This window comes from Pleurodeles waltl, chromosome 4_1 (genome assembly GCF_031143425.1).
Source record: "Pleurodeles waltl isolate 20211129_DDA chromosome 4_1, aPleWal1.hap1.20221129, whole genome shotgun sequence".
NCBI lineage: Eukaryota > Metazoa > Chordata > Amphibia > Caudata > Salamandridae > Pleurodeles > Pleurodeles waltl.
In genome coordinates, this window is record NC_090442.1 from 143192156 (window position 1) to 143211806 (window position 19651).

The 19651-nt window shown below is 43.3% G+C and overlaps 1 protein-coding gene across 1 annotated transcript in view; it reads right to left on the reverse strand.

Moving 5' to 3' along the window:
• SYN3 (synapsin III) overlaps positions 1–19002 on the reverse strand; it is a 941464-nt gene extending 922462 nt beyond the window's left edge. The window contains exon 1 of the mRNA XM_069227930.1: positions 18479–19002. The gene's annotated coding sequence lies outside the window, so the exon portion shown is untranslated. The remainder of the gene's footprint in view (positions 1–18478) is intronic.
• Between the last annotated feature and the right edge of the window lie 649 nt (positions 19003–19651).

Below are 19651 nucleotides of genomic sequence, written 5' to 3' on the forward strand. Positions count from 1 at the left end.
GTAGAGCATACGGGTATAATGTTATAATACATAGGAGCCTGCAATCCCTGTAATAAAGCCTGTCTCTAATTCCTAATTACATTTGACTTGTGTCGTACCTAATCACCCGTAATAAAGAAATGAAATAACTGCTCCACTGTAAAAACTTTTTACTCCTGAGTTTTTATGTCAGAATGGCTGCTGCCATAGCAAGCAGCCAAAGGGAAAGACAGGTAATAAAGCCTAATTAAAGCTGCAGTTGTGACTTTTCATTCTTCTGTTCTTTCTACAACGAACAATGATAAGCTAAAAGGTTATATTTTGGTAACATAATTATTTTTCCACACATTAGGTAATTATATGAAAGATAAAATCTCTCTGCACTTTTCAACCCATTCCAATCTGGCTTGTGCTAAACAGATTTTAATATATTTTAGCAACAAACATGTAACTGCTTTTTGGAGTGTTTAATTTTGCAGTAGAAATTCAAACTTTATTCTTCGTGTTTACAAATATCCTATCTCTTTCATGCGCAACAGCACTACACAGAGGGCTTAAGTGGATGTGGGAAGGGTTATGGGGTGGCCATCTACTAAAAGGTATAAAGCACCCCTGCTATCCAGTTTAAGGATATTGCAAGCCGCCTTGGAGTTATAAAGGAACTTGGCCTTTTGTCTCATTTCTAAATGGTCACTGGTGACGTTCAATACCCTTATATTGTACAACAGGGGGTACTCCATGGCATGTATAACACAGGATGTGAGCAGGCGATACAGAAGGAGCTTGCCTCCAGAGTGACTAACAGTGAGGCACTTTGTACCGATATTCTGATGAGATCCGATCTATCATAGCATCTCTCCTGCAAGAATGAGAGTTATAGACACCTCGGTGTCTGCGATTAGAAGGTACAATAGGCTCACATTGTCTAGGTGTTTGTGTGTCTCTAAAGGCTTCACCCCATCACCCCAAGGGGTACCTTGTATAAATGAGAAGCAGGAGGTGTTCTTTGGAAAACAATATACTGTGGCCCTCAGTGCATCCCTACACGTTACTATAGTTTGCCCACTTCTATTGAAGCGGAGGCTGTGGTGGGACACTTGTGTGCTACTGTGTCACCCAGGAACATCGGTACCTCAAGAGCTGGACAGTAAGAGGTCAACATGACTTGGAGCACTTAGGGCTGAAACATCTGCAGAGCTCAGAAGGCACAGGGACTGGTAGATTTGATGGATATCCCATGAGGGTACCAGCCACTTCAGTGAGATGTTTAGTCTCTAGCAAATTTAGGTCCCCATCCTCAAGACATTAGATGTACCCCGATTGGGATTCCTAGTTACGTATTAGGCAGATTTGCTGCCATTCAAGTTGTGCAGAGCCCCTGCAAACTGTTCACATTTGTGCAGCTGATTTCTGAGTGCACTGTATAAGGGCGTGTTGTTGTTAGAAGGGTGGCAGAGTTATCTCTCATTGAAAGTTGAGAGACTCTCTTCAAAACCAGGGAAAGTCACGCTGCATGTTTGAGAAACTATGGTCTGCATGAATGCTATGGGAACGATAGATGCTGAAAATAAACTGAGCCCTGGTGTTAGGGAAAGAGAATCCCATGTTTTTCGCAGCATGTGTCACTGCTCATCTGGAGGAGCGGACTGGAGTGACTCACCAAGAAAGTATCAGAAAACACGACTGGTGCTCAGGGTTGTGATTCACATCTGTTAGTAAGTCAGCAGCAAATGCCTCAGTGATTTAAGTGCTCAAGTCTGACATCTGGGGCCATATTACAGAAGTGCCCTGGAAGGGCGCAACAGGCATGTGCACCCGCTCGGCGCTCCCCTGGGGCACTTTTGTATCACAGAAGGGGCAGCAAACACTTGTGCAGCTCCTTCTGTAATACTGATAACGCTGGCGCATATCTATCGCCAGCGTTGTCACCAGACGGTGTTCCCTCATTTGCTTGGGGGCGTGGTCCCATGCAAATGAGGGAACCCTTTTGCCTCGGTGCCCGTGCTGTATTATAGACGTAAGCGCAGAGGCAAAGAAGCTTGAAGGGGAAAGGGGGTTCCATGGAACCCCCAGACATCCCCTTGCAGGTAGGTGCAGTCACTCACTGCATCCATCTGCAAGGGGATCTCAAATCCCCCTTAAAAGTGCAGACGGGTTGCTGCCTGCACAGTGAAACACCGAGCCCCCAGAGCAGCGCGAGTTCGCGGCTTCCCTGGGGGCAGAGTATTCAAGTTAATAGGGCACATTTTCCTTGTTTGCGAGATACAGTCCCTGGGCTTGAATTACATATCCAGTGAACTGTTTGTGCTGAGGCACACTGGTAAGTAGGTAAGCCAGGCCACAACTGGGTGCTTGAATACACACAAAAGCATTGCTCTTTTTGCATGCCACTGACATCTGCACCTCGGCTTAACTGAGTGTGTTGGTGAAGGACTGGGCCACAGTTTGAAACTCTAACTTTATGTTAGGCGTACCCTCTGTAGCACAGCGCCATTATTCAATCAGGTTTGGGATCTAGTGTTTTGACCACCGGCTTCGTCCAGCATTGTAGGTAAGCCCTTGGAGTGTTGGTCCAGTTGGCAGCTGCAGTCTAGTCCACCTGGTAATAGGACTCTTTAACTTTACTAATAAATGACATGTTGAATCTACCCATCCCACCCTGTGTTGATGTTTCTTCAGTATCGACATGTGGTGTAAAACTCCACTGTGTGAAGAAGAAGAGGACGAAGCCTGGATGGACACTTTCTCACTTCAACACATCAGAGCTTGGTGGAGCAAAATAGAGGTCAGAGGAGTAAAAGATCTGTAGTACCCACGTAAAATCAAGAAGCAGTGTAATATTGAATAGCTTTATTGAAATAGTAGAGCCAGCTTTCACAGTATAAAAGGGCCCCGGAGAACCATACAGCTGACCGTGATTCAAATCATAGCACATACAGATTCCAAAAGAAAACAAAGAGAGAAGCAATAATATAGCAGTTGATAGAGGACAGAGTGAAAACCATGCTTAGAGACCCTTCTGATATAGGAGCCCCGATCCCACTTAGGGCCTTTGTAGTCAGAATTAGCATCAAAGCTATGCAGTTAGTTGCAAGTCTCAGTGAAGACATGGGTGCATGCTAAAGAGCATGCTGAGACAGGAATAGATAGACCACACCACTGACCTAGCTTTGAGACTTTGAGCAGAATATTCTGTGGTTATTTCAAACAGGCCCTTGCAAGGAAACTGGTAGGGGAGGTAGCTTGAAAGCACCAATCACACAAGAGCTAACTCACCATCTAATGCTCCTGAGGTTTTTCACACCCATGTGCATCCACCCATATGCTTGATGCACTCCTGGCTGGAGGCATACATGCACCAACCTACACATCCAAGACAAAGCCACCCATGCTAAAGGTCAGATAGCTAGGACCACTCAAGTCTCAGCATGCCATGACTCCCGCTGCTAGGCCCACATACACATGCTTCATTTTATGGTAACCGCACTGCAAGGAGGGGGAAATTATGCGCTTTTGTTTCTGAGAATTGCTATATCTACTTTTCTTTGTATATCCTGTGTGGAAATTGCTTATGTCAATGATGAAACTGGAATCTTTCTGTGGTTTTTCCTGCATAACTACAGATGCCTGTGAGCAGTTAATTGGGATCAGAATTTCACCTTTACGGAGCTGACTGATCTCCCAGCCGCAGTAGGTAAACCTACTGTTGCCTTGCTAAGAGAAGACTTGTCTCTTTTTTATTCCAGTTTCCCCCCAAAATTTGGCAAGCCAGCCAGGAGTCCTGTGTGGCCTCAGCCAACTGCTGCCACCAAGACACCCGCTACCCCCAAATGCATAGAATATTGGGCATTTACTGTGTTACCTAAAGTTCTTCCTATTCACAGGGGACGGGTGGGACCCGGACATTATCGTCTTTAAGGTGAGGACATTGCGGACTCCATTCCCTGTTTGTATATTATATGATTTGTTCCTTTGGCAATGGTAAACATGGATAAAATGTAAATGGGTTATTGCAAGGAAGATTGTGTATGAACATAGTATAATATTAGGTTAAGGCGCTATGTAGTCGTTAGAGAGTTTTATCCAATATAAAGATGGGAGTGCTCAAGTGTGGGTGATTTGAAATTGGGAGTCCAATATGTGTTCCAAAATGTTGACATAGAGGGACAGCTGAAAGGCTGATGTCGCTAACCTTTACCTCTAGTAAAAACTGAACACTCGAACCACAATCCATACCTAATGTCTGAAAGTCATTCTATGTCCTATGAGGTGCATGGTTTGAGGGTTATACTCTCTTGAGCTCAGAGGGAACTTACCAATACCTACCGACCAAGTATATAGTTTAGTGTAAAAAAAACAATTGATTTTAGAAGTAATCAAAATATTTATATTTTAAATATATTGGTGATGAATGTGTATGTACAGGTAAATATAAATGTGGCCACAGAATAATGTTGGTTTAAAATGCTAGTATGCATAATGTATAACTAAGAAATGAATTGAAGGATTCCCTATCTTGCGAAGGATAGTTTAAAACTTCAGGAAAGGAAGTTTTAAATAGGTAAAGCATCAAATGAATTGATATAAAATAAATTATTAAAAAGTTGATAGACATTCGTGGACTGTGGACACTACGGAGACCCCCCTGGAACATATGGAAAAGCCTTCCTTGGAGATCAGAAAAGGTCACAGAAATATTGTAAAGAGTGGTTTAAGCCTACCCAGAAACACACATACTATTGGCCAAAGGAAGGGGCGTTTGATGATAACATATTACAGCATACTATCACATACCTTAAAAGTAAATACATGGGAGTTAAGTTACAGAAGTGAGAAATCGTCTCAGCCTTGTGGCAAGTCTTTTGTGACAAGCCTAAAAACTCTTTAAATACTGACACATCTTGTACCTTGTTCTCTCCCAAGGTATCTGGTATTTATCCATTAGTGCAGTTACAGGACGTTGCAGTGGGATTTGAGAATTTAGAGGTTGTGGCCCCTTCACTACCTCCAAAGGTAGCCCCTAGTGTTTCCCTGCAGACATCAGTACCAAAGCACACAAGTATTCCCAAACTACAAACAAGTGCAGGTGATTCTCAGTTCTCAGGACAATTAGAAGCACAGTTTGTGTTATATTTAGATCGGATCTCTCCTCAAGAGGTTATACACGAAGGGCCGGGTCCAGGAGACGATGACGATCGATCACATATCTCATCGGCATCGTCACATTTGTTACAAAAAAAGGCATAACAGGAAGTGTAGTCAAAGAGCCAGTGTCTATCCCACATTGGAGAGATGCAGATGATGCAAGGTGGAATGATTATGTAGATAGGGCTGTTGGTATGGCCCAATGGTTAGTACTTCGAGAAAAAGATGAGGACTTTAAAAAGACTGAAGGTTGATTTTCCACCTTGGCAAAAGTTGAAAGGAAGCATACAATTACGCCAGAGAAAATGTAGAAATTGTTGTCATGAAGTGAAGATAGAAAAAATGAGAGAGACATAGGGAGAGAAGGACATCACAATAATATATCAAGGCAAATTCAGGGAAATTTTGGGAGAGTGGTAGACAGAATATAATCAGTACATAGGTACACAGATGACATGGGTGAAATACTTCAATCTGAGGAGTCTAGATGCCCCACCTATAACATTAGCATCCCAGAAAGGCACCTCGTCGATCTTGATCATAGTGATAGATCAATGGGGTCACCCAGTCACACTATCATGTTTATAAAAGCAACTAGAGAAGGACAACAGGATTTTTTTTTAACATTAGGGAACCCCAAGTGACAGAGTTCGAGCAGTTACGGTTTAAGGGAACGCATGGTCAGCCATATCCCAAAAAACAATCTTGCGAGGTTACAGGGGGATTGCCCTACGCAACAGACCAACACCACAGCTGAGTATTCAATCAGCTTCACATGGCAATGATCTCACCCCCAATGAGATAGTTGCCAGTGGCGTAAGGAAGGGTTTACCCTCCGATGTGCAGGATAATTTACACCATATAGTGGCACTGGAAGCCAAACCTTGGATGGAGATATCGGCACATCATACATTTTTGTAAAAAAAGAAACAAGAAAAATAGAGGAACAAGCAGGAGGTAATGGAGAAGGCAGCAGCCAAGTTGGTACAGGAAAAACTAGCAAAGAAGGGAGCAACGGAAGAGGCTGTAGTAGCAGCCACCGCTCAGATGATTGCAATATAATTGTTTGATTATATGGGTACTGTCAGATCAGGATTACAAACTGTACCACTGTATATACTATCTATGACAGATAACAAAGTATGGGTTAAACAGTAAAGCAACATAGGAAAAATGCATATTGACCCAGTAAGGATTAACGTCAAGCAGAATGTTGCCCAGCCAAAGAATACCACAGTAAAAAAAATTGCGATACTGGTTGTATAGAAAGAGAAAATTACACAAAAGAATCTGAACATTCGGCTCCAGGAGCTGGAAGAGCCATTAATTGAGTAAACCGATTGATGCAATTCACATTTGGAAATGGGATACCTATGGTACAAGTCACCCAATGTGGTACATAATTAAAAATCAATACCTAAATAAGCACACAGAACGCTTTACGAAAAAGCAGCTGGTTTAATAACTATGTGATACATTCATTTAGGACATATAGCTCAAAGTGAGTTGTTTCTCAAATCATGACATGCTTCAGAATGGCTTTACCCACAACAGTCAGCATTTTGGTTCTTTACACACACTGTGTAGTGAGCAATCATATTGACAAAAATAGGTTCCTCCCTCCTGCCCTTGTCAAGCTATTGAATGGCCATGGACAATCTTTGAGAAGGCATGAACACAGAAATGCAGTTGTCTGAATGTTTGGATCTCCATTGAAAAAAATCAATTCAGGATACTTGAAACCATCAAACCAATCAGTTGATGTATGAGATACTGCTTATCATCTCAGGTAGGCAATAAGTGGATTCAGCACTAGTGATGCTCAAAAGAACACATACATGTACATATACGTATATGATGGTGGTCAGATCTGAGCCAATCAATGAGCCTTCACTTTGACAGTCAACTAAATATATCAGTGTCCACATGGCAAGCTATTTTGAAGTTTGGACTTCTGCAGGCTTCTGGCTCAGTAGTAAATGAATCAGTGCTTGCCTGCATGTGCATCATCACCACACTCATGTCTTCCTGTATTATATCATACAACATTAGGATACTGCAATGTGTTCTGTTTTGCACATGGAGATGGTTTATTTTATGTAAGTAATGAGGCATGTCATATACCTTCAAGCTTTTGTTAAGGTATTTTCTGAGCAGGTTTATATTATTATGACATAATGTCCTGTTAGGAAGTATGTTATACTATATTGGTTAGTTCATGTGTGACGTGATGCTACAGGATCAGTGGACGTATTGGGATGGGAGGGATGTAGGGTTCTTTGTGAAAGAGGATTTGTACAATAATTCAATTATCCAAAAGAGCTTTTTATTTCCAGAACTTCAGTTTATTTCTCAGGAATGGCCCACACGTTTAAACATTTGGCAGCAATTCATGAAGACCATATAGATGAGTGAGGTCCTTGTACGCTCTCACACCATGTCGTGTATTTATGGTATATCATTAGGTTATGTCATGTTCTATCATTATAAGGCTTTGGGTCGTATTTTGCTGTGGTCATTTCCATTACAATACATGGGCATCATTTTCAGATCTTAAACTAGAAATTATTAGATAAGTGGCATCGAATTTAGTAGAAAACAAACACCTTTACAGACTATTATTCTCAGACTGGTGCCACGGCAATGGGGACAACGTTTGCATACCCATATGAAAATATCACTATAGGAAGCTGAGAATTGGAATATGAATGATGTCGACATCAGGATAGGTTGGAAATCCATGCAAACTGATGGATCTGATACGTTACATTTTTGATTTATTGGGGGATTTATGTGGCATAAACCTAGCCAAAAGGGCAGGAAAGCACTGCCACAGATCTCACAATATGAGATGGAGACATTGGTCAGTGATATATCCAGAGATTACGTAACAATTCCTACAATGCCAGGTTTGGTAATGCATCACAGCATTGTGGTAATTTTCTTGTTCTAAGTATATTTGCTCTAAACGACATGTGACAAAACTGCATTGCAAGGAACCTGTATCAAGCTCTCAGCAACATGCAAAAAGTGTGGATCCATCTACCACTAAATGTAACATTGCAATAGGTAGACGGTTAGAGAGAGTGAACATTGTTACAGATTTTACTGCCAGCAGTTACCAAATATTGTCAGTGAAAAAGCTGTATGATAAGGATCGTCCACTTAAAACAACAACATTGTTGCACCACAGAATAAAATATAGACAAAATGTGAGTATGATTTTGGTTAGAGACACTGCCAAAACTAAATGAACTAGACAAATGGTGAAAGAAACTGGAATATTGTTACATATAATCAAATAATTAAACTATATCTTCACCACAAAACATGTATATTTTTCAGAGAAATACTACAATATGAGATAATGTTACTTCTTATATATAACGTAGGATCAACCAAATGAGTTATTATAATGATACATGCAAAATGTGTCCATTCGACTAAAATAAAACCACAAAAGAAATTCGTAAGCTGAGCTTTTCAAAAATTAGTTTGATGTGGAGTTCACCAGGGACTAGGTTGGTTGCTTCTGGTGGGAAGCCCTGTCGGACTCGCTGCTCTGGCAGAATCTATGCAGCATGACTTGGAGGCAGCCCAGCTGAGAACCCTTCTCTCAAACCCCCATGAGCACTGGAAGCATATGCACACCCACAAAGAGGCTCTCATAGATTGGGATCCTGTGCCTGTCCCAGAAAAAGTGTGAGTTAGAGCCCCTCTCTCATCAGTTTCCAGGGCTCTCAAGATGGTGATGGCTGTGCCCCAAGGCCCTAGTCGGCCATTTTACCTTTGCCCGTGGTGTGCGGCCAGGGGGGATGCAAACACACCTGGAATTCTACTGTTTTTTAGTAGTTCAAGCCCAATCACCAGTCCTCTGGTGTAACCTACATTTAATCTGGGATGTGGGTTGACCTGAGACTTGGCAAAGACATTGAGAAGAGAAGTAAACAGAGGAGGGTGCTAATACAGATGGCATGGGCATGCATCAGCGGCTGTGCACTGCGGATCTAGACCTCCACAAAGGGACAACAGACAGCCATTGGTCTTTTTAGGGATTAATTTGAGGCAGATTGGAGCCATTCTTGTGGAGCAACTCACTTTGATAGGAGTGGCAACAAGATTCCTTCTTCTGAATGGAAAACTTGAGCCTTCCAAAGAGAGACAAGTAATGATTCCCCAGAGGTCTGGCGCCCCTAGTGAAAACTCAACTACTGCCAGTGAATCTGACACGAGGGTAAGCACTTCTGTAGGAACTGTTTTCAGGGGTGCAAACGTCTAACCAGCAAATTAAAATCAAGATGGCTGTAGTATACAGCATGATGTAAGGCATGAAATGCTGCATAACTAGAACTGGGAAAGGGTTAGGAGATCTACAGCAGTGTGTGGCAATGATGAAGTTAGGCTGCAGACATCTGAGACCACAAGATGCATTGTATTGGCACCAAGTGCTGAGTACTTTGAAAATATTATAAGAGCTGAGCGTATAAGAGATCTGAGAACTTTCCTTTGTTCTGATACAGAGAATGCACAGAATGATGAGGGGGTCACCTGACTCGGTGACTGTCATCAAAGAATTTTGTCTGCACACTAGAAGCCCTGTGAGCAAGTGTGGTAGAGGAGAAGCCTTTTGGTGGATCTGGCTGACTCCAGACAGCGGAACCTAATAAAAAAAGTTGTAAAAGGGAAAATGGAAACTCAGTACATATAGAAGCCAGATGTACTAAACACTTCAGTGTTTGTTGACCATCAATTCACAAACTTACAGGGTTTGTGACTGCAAAGGTTTTATGTGAAATGTAGTAAATCCATTTAGTGAACCAAAAAAGACTTTCCGACTTGCAAAATGAGTTTTGTGATCCATTCTGAATCAAAACTAGGAGATGGGATGGGAAGGGGGAGTTTCCTGTCCAAACAGAGTGCATTTTTATTTTAAAGTAGTACCAGTTCCTTTAAAAAACATATGGGCTCCATGCAGTGGAACCTAATAAAAAGGGTTGTGACAGGGAAATGGAAACTCAGTACATATACAAGCCAGATGCACTAAACGCTTTTGTATTTGCTGACCAGCAATTCACAAAATCACAGGGTTTGCAACCGCAAAAGTGTTACGTGAAATATACTAAACCCATTTAGTTAGTCAAAAAAGACTTTCTGACATGTAAAATGGGTTTTGAGATCCATTACGAATCAAAACTAAGAGGCAGGTGGGAAAAGGGAGTGTCCTGCCCAAAAAGAAAACATGTTTTTTAAAGTAGTACCAGTTCCTTAAAATAATATGGGCTACTATAAAAATAAAAGGTTCCTATTTGACCAGATATGGTGGTCTGATGTTACTTGTAGGCCACCGTCACTATATTTGTAGCCAGTCACAACAGTCATTAATAGCAACCTACCTATTTAATATTCATTAGACAGTTCATTCTGCGAAGTTTCAGTGGTGGCATGTTTACATGTTTCATTTCCTTTGGGATTTAACCAAATGAGAAGAAACCATTACCAAACCTGGTGTTTAGAGGGAAGAAGACCGGCTGGCCCTGTTTCACATCTTTAGAGTTGCAGATTTTTATGGGTGATACTGTAAAGTTGAGGTCCTCGTTGTTATTAATTGATAAGTGTATTTTAAGGAAGCTATTTACATTTTTAATTTTGCTCTCTATATTTTGGTATGTTGTTTTAAAAAATAGGTGTGTGAGCAGTAAATCTGACCCCTCCAAAGCCCAACACTTTCCCTACTGTTGCTTAGAGTGGCGAGGGAATAGTAAATGTGATCCATTCAAAGTACAACACTTCTGATACTTTTGCTTACATTTGAGTGGGAACAGTAAATCTACCCCTCCAAATTAGAACAATTTACATACTTTTGCTCAGATAGGAGAGGGAATAGCAAACCCTGACCCTTCTAAAGTCCAACACTTTCCCTACTGTTGCTCAGATAGAGTTGGAATAGTAAGTATAACCCCTCTGAAATACAACCCTTTCCCTACTGTTGCTTAAACTGGAGTGGGAATAGTAAATCTGACCACTTCAAATCTCAACACATTGTATACTTTTGCTTGCGTTGAAGAGGGAATGGTAAATGTTACCTCCTCCGACCTCCAACAATTTTCCCACTGTTGCTCAGATTGAAGTGGGAATAGTAAACCTGACCCCTCCAAAGTATACAACTTCTTCTGTTGATTATAATGGAGTGGAAATAATACATTTGAACCTTCTGAACTCCAACACTCTTCCTGCTGTTACTAAGAGTGAAGTGCGAAAACTCCCCTCCAAAGACCTTTCCCTACTGTTGGAGTCTGTTGGATCTGACGTGCCATAATTTCACTCATCCTCAAACACACGGGGATTGGTTCTGGAGTTTGTCCTTTGGAATTATGTAGACTTAGTCTGGTCTCATGTCAGGGAAACTTGTGGAGAAACAGTCACTCATGATTCCTCTGGGCCGGTGTTTTAAGCGTTCCATTGTGGCGTATGCCATTTCTGGTTTGTTCACTCTTTTCAAAAGCTGGGAGTCTGCTTTTGCATTCACTTCCCTGTTGGTGGTTACTGTTTCTTTGAGTCCAATTCAAGCTGGCTTTTATGGTCCTAGTTATAGGGTCCTGTTGCCTGCACTTATTTCAGTCTTTCGGTGGCCCAGATTATCTGCTGAGAGGAAGCCTCGATATTGGCAGCAGGGTTCTGCTGGGTGCCTCCCCCCTCTGTTTCTAACAGAGTCATTGCTTGGTGCACCGTTCTGTACCGTGTACCGTCCTAGGAGGGCCGGACTAGCCATAGCGGGCATCGGGCGCTTCCCCGGGAGGCTGGAAGAGTGGTGCCGGTTTTGTACAGGTGGAGGGCGGTTTTGTTACTGGGGGTCGGTTTATTGCCCCCCTGTAACAAAAGCAGCAGTGCTTTCCACTTGCATCCCGCCTGCCGTGAGTTATGACTCATTTAAGTTTGGCGAAGGACATTTTTGTGGGGCATGATTATATGCTTGTTGTTCCTTCCTGACGGGTGCCCTTCTGTAATTGCCTTCGGGGTGATTCTGGTTTGGGGTCTGTCCCAGTTTGCATTTTCAGGATTGCCTGTGAGCTTCCTCTTGAAATGTCCTTCACCGATCCTATTCACATAATGTGTGCAGGGCGTGTCTGGCATCAGACTTTCCAGTCTTTTTCGGTCTGGCTGAAGGGTGTGCACAAATGAGCCTGTTTTCTTATGCTGTTTTATCTCTGCTGTGTTGGGCACTCTTCTTACGTTGGGCTAGTATCTTTGTGCACTGATGCCAGGCTGTCGGTGTTTTATAGCTCATTGCAGTGATCTGGCCTGGATAGACCTCATTATGAAATTGATGGAATCGAGAAAGTGGACGAAGAGGGTATGTTCAAATTACGTACTGTTAATTAAGTAAATACCGGTGAGTGATTAACACCTTTCACCCTTCCCAACACTTTTTTTTTCTTTCTCAACTCATCCTTCTGGCATTTTATGTTATTGTATATTTTGTGTCATATTAAATGGTTTATGTTTTGCTAGATTGTATCTGTTATCTTGTTTGATTCCGGGTGTTATGTTGTCCATGTTGAATGACAGGTTTTTCAGTATTTTTGTTGAATGCAAGGTTTTATGTGCTTGTTGTTGTAGGCTGTGTTTTGTTATGATTGTTTTGCTGTAATGTCTTATGCTATGGTATGTACGTTGCGTTACGTCACGAACTAACATAGACACCCATAGGTTCCTCCAGATCGGGTCAGGGCATCCAGGGCCATTATGGAAAGGGTAATGGAAATGGAAGAAGGACTGCGAAAAGGGGGCGGGCTGGTGCCACCTACCAGCAGGAGCTCACACAGACACCGGAAGCGGGCTTGAACTCCCCCTCCGGTTCTTGGACCCCTTCAAATTCGAGCTAATGCGGCTGACCCTCTCCTGCCCACAGCTCAGCATCCCCCTCCACCTGCGGAGATGCAACAGTCGCATTCCGCTCGCCCCCCATCTCCTCCCCGGCCCACCTCCCCCAGCCTTTGTAATTTATACTTTCTCGCTCGTTGGGCGACTAAATCTTCGCGCTACACGTTAAACACTGCAAGCCATTCCATACTGCCTGCCCTCCTGGGTACCACACTGTGTCAGCTTTCCTTCCCTCGCACCCCTCTCCAAACGCGGCCAGGTCCCCTCGAACCTGCTACCGGCGCATGCCCGCCCTGTGTTAGGAAGCGGGCACCAGCCTGCATTGCTGTTTGCAGATGAGGGTGCCACATGACTCCGTGCCAATAACTGCACAGCGATGCGGGCCTTTTTTCTCTCAATAACCCCAGCACCGCCTGGGAGTTGTAGTCCTTGTTCACCTCAGTTGAACTGACGTTCTATATCCCACTGCAATGAAGAAAAGAAAACTGGACTACACCGATATCTGGTGTCATTATTTATAGCTGGCAAACTGATGTATTCAGACCTCTCCGTACTTAGGCTTAAAACATTTATTTCCAAATCATAATTTACTACAGACACACGTACATCTCAAGTAAAAAAATAAAGAAAAACACAATTTTAGTTATAGATTTCCTAAGTTTCTCAATTCGAGGAAACATGTATTCAGCCTATATTTTACAGCGCTTGACGTGGCTGGCGGTTGTTTCAAAGCGCTTCTGTGATTGAATACATAAAGAGAGTGTGCAACAGTAGTGATATGAGTATGTCGGAGTCTCGAGTGTCAGTGATCGAGGTGGTGGAGAATTTAAAACTGCCTATGTCACCTTCCGGCAAGCCCATCTTTCTAAACAAGCATTTGCAACACAATAGGTCTCACATTTGCTTGAGTTAGAGCTATTGGTATTGTAAATTCATAACTGGACTTTTCTTGTCACATAAACTGGCCAACCCTGCCTTGTAATTTCATCTTTTCCTGCCATATAATTCCAGTGTCTCTGTATATAACTAAAGCACTTCCATTTACCTTCTTCCTCTATCTGCAGCAAAAAATGAAAATGTTGCCATTTAGTATCCTAATTTAAATCTGCCATGCTAATTCCAACAGAATACCACTGTCACCACCCCACCATCAAAGCTGCTGGCTGGCTAACACAATTCCCCAAGAAAGGACACAAGACAGCCACAGAGGAGAAATAAACTATATGGGTCACCAAAACATATCAAGCGTGTTCAAACAGTCATAGTGTAATAAGGATGTTAAATTGGCCTGAATTATGGTCATAATTATAATGAGAGATTATTAAAACCGATAAAATTATCATATTAACCTTTGGCATTAGACTGTAATGCTCAAAACAGTCCCTAGAGGGCAAAAATATCATTTGTAAGAAACACACACATGTAACTATACTGTTAGCCCCTAGAGGGGATAACCCCATGGAAAAAATAACAAGAGAAAAGAATGCAGTTTAACCATATTCTTAGCCCCAAGATGATGTTTTTAGGGCTAGCAGGTTTACTGTAATGATATTACAAATGAGGCCTTTAAAAACAAAAACTTCTCCAGCTGTAAAAAAAAGTTATAGCCATGAGAAAGTTTAAAAGACACTGAATGGTGGGGGGGGGGTATTATTTTGGCATCCCCACTAACATAGTGTGGGGACCCAGAGATGATGTAGATAGAAAAATCGTTTTGAAGGTGCCCCCATTGTCCTAGGACCACCACAGGTTGAGTTATGAGCAAAACTGTTTTGTAAAAGTAATGCCCTGCAAAGCAATATAGGGCAAGTTATGCAATGATCAGAACAGCCCTCAGAGAACACCACAATAAAATAGCATTGGAAGAAAAATGGTCATGTAACCATACAGTCAGCCCTTAGAGAGTATAACCAGACAAAAAAGAAGGGGGGCATAACACATTGCACGTTTGCAAGGCTAGCAGGGCTATGCAATGATATTACAAACAAGGGCCATAAAACATAACTTCTCCCAGCAGTAAAACAAAAGTTACAGTCATGAGAAAGCTTAAAATTCTAATGAATGGTGGTATGGGCTATTATTTTGGAGTTCCCCACTAACATAGTGTGGGGACCCATAATTGAAGTAGGCAGAAAGAGCACACTGTGGTCAACGGTTTGAAGGTGGTCCCATTGTCCTAGGCTTTGCTTAATTTGTAAACAAAAATGTGCCGGTGCCCAGAGCTCTCCTCTGCAGCACACAGCTGCTGCAATTAAATAGGCGAGCATGGAATACTGAGGCAGCGTAATCCTGAAGCCATCTCAGGCCTCTTCAATGCATTTAAAGCCACTCTCTGCCCCTTCAGCTCACCCTAGCAGCTTTCTGCTTTCTCCCATTGTGATGCTTTTTTATTTTTCTCTTCCTCCATCTTTCTCATATGTGTCTTTTGCTCGCAGTAAATGCTTGAGGCAGAAAAAGAAGTGCTGGCCCTCAAAAATAAGTGCTGGTGCCCTGCACCGGAAACAACAAGCACAATTTAAGCACTGGTCCTGGGACCACCACAGGCTGAGTTATGAGCAAAAATCTTTTGTAAAAGTAATGCCCTGCAAAGCATTATGGGAAACCTTTCCATGACACAAATATTTTAATATGTTGATGTGTATTAATGCTTAGAACAGCCCTTAGAGGACACCGCAATGAAAGAAAATAGCATTTAGAAGCATGGTCATGTAACTATATAATTAGCCCCTAGAGGGCATAACCACACAAAAAGAAAATAGCAATAAATAATACGGTGTAACCACATTAGCCCCTAGAGGGCATAGTACATTACATACATTCAAGGGTAACAGGCCTAAAACACTGATATTATTAACAAGGCTCTTAAAACGCAAGCTATTTCCAGCTGTAAAATAAACATTCCAACCATAAAAAAGCTTAAACAGACTCTTAATGGTGGGAGGGGTTATTATTTCGGGGTCCCAACTAACCTAGTGTGGGGACCCAAAGTTTTAGTGGTGGTCCCATTGTCCTAAGATCACCACAGGCTGAGTTATGAACACAAATGTTTTGTCAAAGTAATGCCCTGTAAAGCATTATGGGTCGAGTTTTCCCGAGTGCAGTGAATATTGTAGTATCAGCTCTCCCGCTGTGCCGGGAGAGACGCTTTTACTTTGAGGATTTCTGTTTTACGTAAAGCATTCATCAATTTAAAGTGTTTTAAGGGGAGAGCCACAAGAAATGACTCTGATTGGGTAACTGTGAATAATGTGACCAGAGATCCAATACCGCCGATCGAGTTCATGCTGTTGTGCCTGTTCGTGCAGTGAGCACCATGGCCACCATGCAGCACGAAGGGGAGAGACAAAAGAAATAGTTTGCAAACGCTGAAGTCTAGCGGCAGTTGTGCAATAATCCATGTAACAGGGGCAGTCTGCAAGGTGTAACAAAAACAGCCTCAAGGTGGGACAAACATAAACCATTTACCAATGACATCAAGTGATTTTTTAAAGGCAAGCCCACAAGTGAAAGTGATGGGTGTGACATGGGTGTGGTTAAAAGCACACTATACTTACAACAGGTCAAAGCGCTTGCACGCCCGACCTGAAAATAATGCTGCAAGCTTCCCCATTCCAAGAGCTAGTATTCACATACAATGCTTCCAGATGTTTAGAGATACGAGCTGTCACCATGACAGATGGATGTTACGTTCCAGCCTTATGCATTTTCTGTAAACCACCGAAAAATGGTATGTTTATCCCATTTGTATAATCGAAATTGACCAAGACTACAGCTCCCAGAATACAACAGGTTGCTAAATTAAAGCTCAAGACTGAGCCCATCTTGCAAGTCTAGATGTTAACAAGCCTTTATTACTTTATTAACGTTTATTTTTGTTAGCAGGGCGTGAGATACCCTATTGCCACCCCCTTGGTGACCAGATCTTGAGGAGCAAAAACCGTGACAGGTCAGACATAAAAGTAGGACCAAAGACTTTAATCTCACTTTTATATCTGGCCTGTCTCCTTTTTTTGCGTAACTTTGTGAATGTGTGCCTATACAGGTGTATTTTTTTATTTTGATATATATATACACACACACACACATATATTTATGCACACACACCCACACATTTACAAGACTCCATATATAAAATTAGCTATGGCTTGACCTCCCACCTTGCACCCCCAACCCGCCCCCACCCACCTCTCTCTGCTCCCCACTCCATCTCTCTGCTGGGAGCAAACAGGAGACTGTGTTGCCTGACAGTAACAGATAAATTACTTTAATTATTGCATACTGTGCAGGCGTTTTTAACTTGTGCTTCCCTAGGTGAGCTGACCTTTGTCCTAAAAACCGGGACATTTATTTAAAATTAAGAGAAGCGTCGGGACACCGGGACAGCTCTCCAAAAACCGGGACTGTCCGGGGAAATGCGGGACGTCTGGTCACCCTACGTCTACATTCCTACATTTCTTTGTCACATTAAGCAAATATTTAGCATTGGGTCCATTCCCTCGATTGTTTTTCATGCCTTTGCCAGTGCTGTATACTTGAGGGCAATGCGAGTGCTTGAATGTAGGTAACTTGCAGTGCGCAACATGCTGCAGTGGGGGCGGGCCGGTGCTAAGCTATTGGTTGCGTGCACAAACATTCCATACGATGTAACAAATGAATACATGCATTTTCTTGTGTATCACTCACTACATGATTTGCCGCTACCAGGAACAATTAACCAAAGTGATTTGCCCAAGATCACACAATGCGATCAAATGATCGTGACGCACTGCCAGGATGGACCATCTCTTATTTCGACCAATCTACAATGCGGCTTTCATCAACCTTGCTAGGATGAACTACTGAATCAGTCGCACGCTGCATTTCACAGGCTCTGCACACAGATCACCCACGCTGTTGGGTATCACTGCTCTAGCCTATATACTGTATCGACTTCTAAGGATGACAAGCTGGAGCAAGCTCCCCAGCGGGCCCGTGATCTCGCCTACTCCTGGCGCTTTTTGAGATAAGTTGCTCTGTCCACAAATCCTCCAGTTTCCCTGTGTAAGATATCTGAGCTGCCAATGAGACCGGTATTAGGAAGACACCTTTCTCCTGTCCTCGCTTATTAGCTTGCAGACCCTTGCATTGTGGGACACGTAGTTTCGCTTCTAGCACTATAAGCATGGGCTCTAAAATCCCAGCATGCAAAGTGCTGCAGCTACAAAGCCAGGGCTTGGGGGCAGCTGCCACACATATCCCTGGGGCCACGCGGGAGCCATGGCTTTTGCGCACAGTTTGGGGCCGTACTCACAGAGAAGGGTCCAGGCTGCAGCGCCCCCGTGAAGACAGGAGACAGACAGGGTATGGTTCGCCGCACACAATGCCCACACCCTCACGGACCTGGCCTCCAGCACTAGAAAAAAAGCGCACTGAATCCTAGCCACTTGGAACTGCTTCAATAACTCACATAATATCAAAGTGCCTGCTGTCCTACCTGCCTGCTCTCCGGGCTCGGACCGGTCCAGCTGTCTCCTCCCAGCTCCCTTCCCCCTGCAGCACATCCACAGCAGGCTGGGGGATGCTGCCTGCCTCCTTCGGCGCTACCTTCCCCAGCATCCGTGCGCGCCGATTGGCCCGGGCCGTGCGGCGCAGTTAGCCACGCCCCTCCTCGGAGCCGTGGTGAGATGGAGGAGCGGCGGGCATCGGATGCATAATTCAGCGAACACAGTGTAGGCGGGCAGCGCTAGGTGTCTCCGGGCACCCCCGCCCTCTGGGGCTCGGTGCGCGTCCCGCAGTTTGTCCGGCTGCAGGAGAGGCCCCGGGCCGCCCCGTGCCAAGGGGGAGGGTTTCACACAGCCCTGCCACTAACCCTACACCCTAGTAGCCACAGTTGTATCTTAATAACGCGTAGTTCTGGGGCGGTGCAGCCACAACTGGCGCTGTGTTTAGAAATAACACTGGTTCGAAAAACGCCTGCTGCAAAGTTCCTTGTGTGCCCAGCAGTTTTCAGACAGCAATAAAAATGCCAAGATGACTCTGGCGATTAATGTTCCTGCTGGAGAGAGAGCAGGGCTTTGTCTTGTGCCTTACAAGGCAGGAAAGCCTTCCGCTCACGATGAAGTGGGTAATGTGCCTGTAGCAAAGAGGGTGTACCATACACACCACCAAACTGTTTAATGTGGTTTGCTCGGTGTGTTACTGTTTTTATCACACAGGTTATTTTGTTACTTGCAGTTGCAACCCTAATATAGCATAGTGAGCTACAAGTGTGATGATCTGCAGGCAAACTGCATGGTACATGCTAGAACCTTGTGTTTTTTTCACCAGTCTTTCATTGTCCTAATGTTGCTTAAATGGTTTATTTGGGTGGAATTACATTCTTATTAGTAAAACCAACCACTGTGGTATGCTGTAAATCCTCAGTTTGTCCTTTTCAAGACCAAACTCTTAAAATATACTGCCTGCTAGTATTGGTGACATGCGACCTCGACACCCTGTAATCCACATTGTCATATACAACATTTCCTATAGACTGATTTACACACATTTGATTAATTGTCTCTGTGTAATGTATGTTGTAAGGTGCTCTGACACCTTCCACTGGTATGAGTAGGTCTATAAAACAAATGAAATGCATGTGAGAGAGGCCTATGGGAGTTAGGGGTTC